The sequence below is a fragment of the Pristiophorus japonicus genome, unplaced genomic scaffold (assembly GCF_044704955.1).
Source record: "Pristiophorus japonicus isolate sPriJap1 unplaced genomic scaffold, sPriJap1.hap1 HAP1_SCAFFOLD_94, whole genome shotgun sequence".
Lineage (NCBI taxonomy): Eukaryota > Metazoa > Chordata > Chondrichthyes > Pristiophoridae > Pristiophorus > Pristiophorus japonicus.
In genome coordinates, this window is record NW_027254868.1 from 536023 (window position 1) to 542765 (window position 6743).

General features: G+C 44.1%; 1 non-coding gene across 1 annotated transcript; it reads left to right on the forward strand.

The window, feature by feature from the left end:
- The first annotated feature begins 6366 nt into the window (after positions 1–6366).
- On the forward strand, positions 6367–6439 carry trnav-aac (transfer RNA valine (anticodon AAC)). Its single transcript has one exon. It is a non-coding gene; the product is annotated as a tRNA-Val (tRNA).
- Positions 6440–6743: the final 304 nt, after the last annotated feature.

A 6743-nucleotide genomic window follows, 5' to 3' on the forward strand; every position in this document is an offset into this window, starting at 1 on the left:
CCACTATTTCTCGGGCCACGTCCTTAAGTACTCTGGGTTGCAGACTATAAGGCCCCGGGGATTTATCAGCCTTCACTCCCATCAATTTCCCTAACACAATTTCCCGCCTAATAAGGATATCCTTCAGTTCCTCCTTCTCACTTGACCCTCTGTCCCCTCGTACATTCGAAAGGTTATTCGTGTCTCCTTCTTGAAGACAGAACCGAAGTATTTGTTCTATTGGTCTGCTATTTCTTTGTTCCCCATTATAAATTCACCTGAATCCGACTGCAAGGGACCTACGTTTGTCTTCACTCATCTTTTTCTGTTCACATATTTACAGAAGCTTTTATGTTCCAAGCAAGCTTCCCCTCATAATGAACCCCTTAGTCCTCCTCTGTTGAATTCTAAATTTCTCCCAGTCCTCAGGTTTGCTGCATTTTCTGGCCAATTTATATGCCTGTTCCTTGGTTTTAACACTATCCTTAATTTCCCTTGTTAGCCACGGTTGAGCAACGTTCTCCGTTCCATTTTTACTCCAGACAAGGATGTACAATTGCTGAAGTTCACCCATGTGATCTTTAAATGTTTGCCATTGCCTCTCCACTTTCAACCCTTTAAGTATCCTTGGCCAGTCTATTCTAGCCAATTCACACCACATACCGTCAAAGTTCCCTTTCCTTAAGTTCAGGACCCTAGCTTCTGAATTAACTGTGACACTCTCCATCTGGCATTTGGAACAGATAGTTTAGAATCCGCTTAATGTTTGATCAATTTGTACACCGAGCTGGGAACTGTAACGTGTTTGAGTTCTTCGGCTAACATTCGCAAGGTTTGGGTGTAAGTACTGTTGTTAAGCGTATGTTTAATTATTGTCTGCATAATAACTCTGACATTTAATGTTGCGGACCATATTACAGCACTGCGTGTGTTACAGCTCTGTTTGGAGCACCGGTCCCTTCAATCCGTCGCTTAAAGGTACAGTTGGATTCACCGTTTCTTTTTTTGGTGAAATTTCAAAGATTGAAAGCGGCGCACATCAACATGGTCACCAACTCACGAATCGCTACACGCTGCTCCCGTGAGATGGAAGCCTAGATGCTGTTTCAAGCTTGAACGCAGGTACAAGCAGAACTCATTCATAGAAAGACCAAGTCCGTGAGGCACCTGATTATTTGCACCGAACTCCTTCGCAAAGAGTTGCAGTTCGTGTGGGGTGATTTGGGCACATCATTCCCCACACGACAACACTTCAAACATAACTCAACGGCTGTAAAGCGCTTTGGGGCGTCATGAGTTCCTAAAAGGGGTTGCAGAAATGCAAGTCCTTCTTTGCAAAAGTTCGATGCAATTTCAAAATTCATGGGTAAACTGATGGTTCGTCTGGGATTTGAAGCCACGACCACGTGCAAATTTCAAGTAACAACACCATAGCAAGAATCATATCCCTGGACCAACGAGGCTACTGCTTGGCAAATGTGCAGATAAGGTGTAACCATTATTGATACATTTTTAGTGTGTTTCTATTCTTGATCGGAGGAGCACATGTGATGGAATTAGTGACTTTGCTTTTTCGATCTGTCTTCTGAAGAACCGCACGGTCCCACTCCGACAGTCAATGAGCTGTTGGGACGTTAGCTTATCCAGGCTGTGGGCGGTCACCCCGAGCGCAGCAGAGGGTTTTCTACATTAGTTCTGGGTGGGGACAGTATCTTTCCCCTTCTCTCTTCCTCTTGTCTATAACCCTGTGCTTTGGTTTCTCTATTTATTCCCCTGTCTCAGTTTCTAGTGTTTAAAAGGGAACAAAAGATGAAATGGGTGTCACTGTGGAACAATTTATCTCAAAGTTAGACGCACTACCGTTGCACCATGAGGTCTAGGTAGTTAGCCGTTGATATTCAGGTTCATATATAAATATATATAAATATATCGACATGTATCGTAACTGTTATCTGATGGTCGAGGGGTTAAGTCCCGGCGCACTAATCTGGTTTCAATTCCTCGCATAAAAATAATTGAGGTCTGTGAGACGATTAATAATTGCTGTAAGCACCATGAATACCAATACTTTCTGTGATAGACCGAGCTTACAGACTATCTGGCTTCTCCTGCCCTTTGCCGGGCACGTGTTCCGGGTTTAATTTTGTAAACTGGGTGAGTTCGCTGATCGCGGGGAGACGGTAGGAGTCTCTGTGGCCCCACTGTGAGGATGTGGAAATGAACACGTGGCTGGGTGATCCCTGACATTTCTGTAAAGGGCAGCGGAGGAGAAGGATTGAGAACTTTCAGTGTGGGACAGGAGTTGTTTCAGGTGAGCCAACACATTCCCGATCAGCACAAAGGGAGCCCACTGGTCACCTCCCCTCTGTTGGGGTTATTGTACCAGAGGTTTCTGTATTGTAGTGGTTATCACGTTTGCTTTACATACAAAAGCTCCCTTGTTCGATCCCGAGTTTAGTCTCCTGGCACACGCTGCCTGACCTGCTGAGATTTCCAGCATTTGCTGTTTTTATTTGCTATTTATTCTCCTGGCAAAAGGGCTCCCTTATTCCTTAATTGCTATTTATTTAACTTCAATAAATGGATAACTTTGAGTGAGAGAAAACGGATCCACTGGGGACCTTTCGCGTGTGAGACCAACGTGATGTCTGCTACACTGCAGCCCATCAAAGGGCGAGAAACCACTGAATATAAAGGATGAGCTCACAAATCTCAGGGGCAGTGCAGTCTGGTCAATGTCACACCCTCCTTTCTTATTCAGCAGTGGCATGAACGGGAGTCAGACGCCACAAAGTTTAATTAAAGACACAAATACAAGTAACACTTGCAAATCTTTTCACTGTAAAATTATTTCACTTTGTTTGAAAGCCGACTGCGCTGAATCCGAAATTACGCACAGTGGGATTTTATCTTCACGATTGATTGTATTTACTGTGCATGGTAGGAATAACCGGTGCTGTTAAATTTGATAAAAGTTGCCCCAGTTTCCTGGTGTCATCGGCAATGAATACTTTGAACCAGAAAGCAAAAATACAGTGAGCAAAATGGGATATTGTTTAACAGTTAAGATGCAAGCACAGGAAAAATGATTGAAGTATGGAGTGTCCCTGAGTTAGCATTTGTTTGATTGTGCAAAAGAAGGTGAGGGGTTAATTAATGATGGTTTCCCGTGAAAGCAAGAGAAAAGTTTAAGAAGAAACCATACGGTGCCTGTCAGGTGAGCGCTGCTTGTGATACCTGGTGGGAATGGGCGGGGATTTTGGAGCCCCTTGTATTGCAGAACCTTCATATAGACGAACATCCGTTAGCTACTGTGTAGACCTTGTGGTGCAACGGTAGTGCGTCTGACTCGAGATCAAAAGTTTGTGTGTTCAAATCACATCGGGGTCACTGTTCTTCAAGAATTGTTGTTTTCAAATAACCCAACCCTTGCTGCAATGTAGGTCTCACTGTTTCGTAGTGGCAAGATTGCAGACAGCATCAAACAAGAAATAAGGGATGTGTGCAGTGGTGGTACAGCAGTTATCATGGGTGACTTTGATCGACATAGTGATTGGGCTAATGTGGTGGAGCAGGATCTCATGGAGTGTATTATGGGTGGTTTTCTCAACCAATAAGAGAGCTGGCCATCCTCGACTGGGTGATATGTTATGAGAATGGATCAAATCGCAATCTTGTTGTGCGAGGCCCCGTGGGGAAGAGTAACATAACATGGTAGAATTCTTCATTAAGATGGAGAGTGTCACAGTTAATTCAGAAACTTGGGTCCTGAACTTCAGGAAAGGTAACTTTGACGGTATGAGGTGTGAATTGGCGAGAATAGACTGGCCAAGGATACTTAAAGAGTTGACGGTGGATAGGCAATGGCAAACATTTAAAGATCACATGGGTGACTTCAGCAATTGTACATCCCTGTCTGGAGTAAACACAGAACGGAGAACGTTGCTCAACCATGGCAAACAAGGGAAATTATTAAGGATAGTGTTAAAACCAAGGTCGAGGCAGAAAAATTGCCCAAAAAAAGGAACAAACCTGAGGACTGGGAGAAATTTAGAATTCAACAGAGGAGGACAAAGGGTTTCATTAGGAGATGGAAATGGATTACGAGAGGAAGCTTGCTTGGAACATAAAAACTGACTGCAAAAGCTTCGGTAAATATGTGAAGAGAAAAAGATTAGTGAAGACAACCGTAGGTCCCCTGCAGTTGGATTCAGGTGAATTTATAATGGGGAACAAAGAAATGGCAGACCAATTTAACAAATAGTTCAGTTCAGCCTTCACGAAGGAAGACACGAATAACCTTCCAAATATACTAGGAGACCGAAGGTCTAGTGAGAAGGAGCATCTAAAGGATATCCTTATTATGTGGGATATTGATGGGATTGAAGAATGATAAATCCTCGGGGCCTGGTAGTCTGCATCCAAGAGTAATTAAGGAAGTAGCCCTTGAAATAGTGGATGCATTGGTGATCATTTTCCAACAGTCTTTTGACTCGGGATCAGTTCCTATGGACTGGAGGGTAGCTAATGTAAAACCACTTTTTAAGAAGGGAGCGAGAGAGAAAGAGGGTAATTTTCGACCGGTTATCCTGAATCAGTCGTGGGGAAAATGTTGGAATCAATTATTAAAGATGAAATAGCAGCGCATTTGGATAGCAGTGACAGGATCGGTCCAAGTCAGCATGGATTTATGAAAGAGAAATCATGCTTGACAAATCTTCTGGAATTTTTGAGGATGTAACTAGTAGAGTGGACAAGGGAGAACAAGTGGATGTGGTATATTTGGACGTTCAAAAGGCTGTTGACAAGGGTCCACACAAGAGATTGGTGTGCAAAATCAAAGCACATGGTATTGGGGGTAATATACTGACGTGGATAGAGAACTGGTTGGCAGACAGGAAGCAGAGAGTCGGGATAAAAGGGTCCTTTTCAGAATGGCAGGCAGTGACTAGTGGAGTGCTGCAGGGCTCAGTGCTGGGACCCCAGCTCTTTACAATATACATCAATGAAGGAATTGAGTGTAATATCTCCATGTTTGCAGATGACACTAAACTGGATGGCGGTGTGAGCTGTGAAGGGGACGCTAAGAGCTGCAGGGTGACTTAGACAGGTTAGCTGAGTGGGCAAATTCATGGCAGATGCAGTATAATGTGGATAAATATGAGGTTATCCACTTTGAGGGCAAAAACGTGAAGACAGAATATTATCTGAATGGTGGCAGATTAGGAAAAGGGGAGGTGCAATGAGACCTGGGTGTCACGGTTCATCCGTCATTGAAAGTTGGCATACAGGTCCAGCAGGCAGGAAAAAGGTAAATGGTATGTTGGCCTTCATAGCTAGGGGATTTGAGTATAGGAGCAGGGAGTTCTTACTACAGTTGCACAGGGCCTTGGTGAGGCCTCACCTGGAATATTGTTTTCAATTTTGGTCTCCTAATCTGAGGAAGGACGTTCTTGCTATTGAGGGAGTGCAGCGAAGGTTCACCAGACTGATTCCCGGGATGGCTGGACTGACATATGAGGAGAGATTGGATCAACTGGGACTTTATACATTGGAGTTTAGAAGGATGAGAGGGGATCTCATCGAAACATATAAGATTTTGATGGGACAGGACTGGTTAGCTGTGGGTGGATTGTTCCCGATGTTGGGGAAGTTGGAGCAGGCACGAGGGGCTAGATGGCCTGCACCTGTTCCTAATTCTTGTGTTCTTATGTTCTTATAGCAATTCTGGAAGAATAACATTGAAACGAAATGTGACCTGACACCCAGAAAGAAGTGTTAAGGCAGAAGGTTAAATGCTGCATCCCTTTCTGCAATAAATTCATTTCACAAACATTTCTCTGACCGAAACGGCACCAAACAAAAATGTTCCTTTCAAAGTCATTAAACTCCCGAATTTCCATGCCCCGCGAATCTCCTGAATCAGATGCCTCTAGTTTTGGCGACTCAATCCATGTCCCTTTGCAATGTTCTGCTTCCACTCACACTATGAAATGTGCCACTAACTTATCGAATCATGGAATGGTTACAGCACGGAAGGCCATTCGGCCCATCGAGCCCGTGCCGACTGTCAGCGAGTCCCACTCACCCGCCCTTTCCCCGAAGCCCTGCAATTGTTTTTCCTTCAGACACTTAACCAACTCCCATCTGAAAGATAAGATTGAGTCTGTCTCCACCGCCCTTTCAAGCCGTGCATCCCAGATCCTAACCACTCGCTCCTGTTCCTATGTGTAAAGTCTTGGAAACACGAGATCAATTCCTGCCACACTCACAGCCTTCCTAAATATAGCACCGTCATTCTATCCTCGTAAAACCAGCTCCTGAAGTATCGGCCAGCTGTGTAGGTTAAAGCTGTGTTTATGTTCCTAGCACTTTGTCAATCGCAGTGTTTCTGTAGTGTAGTGGTTATCACGTTCGCCTAACACGCGAAAAGTCCCCGGTTGGAAACCGGGTGGAAACATTTTGAACATTGTTCAATTAAATATTAGAAAAAATGGAATAATTGATATTAATGGTGCAATATTAACAAAGTTGTTGTTTGTTTCTGCTGATGTTAATAACCCTTCAACTAGGCTGGAGTTTAATATTTTGATATTTCAAATAACAGTGCTGATATTTGATGTCTACAAGATAAGAGAGACTGTTTGATGTCCTGTTTCTGACTGCTCCATTTTTGATCGGGGCGGAGGAGCGGTGAGAGATCCGGGCCCAGGAGCGTCGTGATCGGGGCTCAGGAGAGGCGAGGGCCCAGGGACAGCACGGGC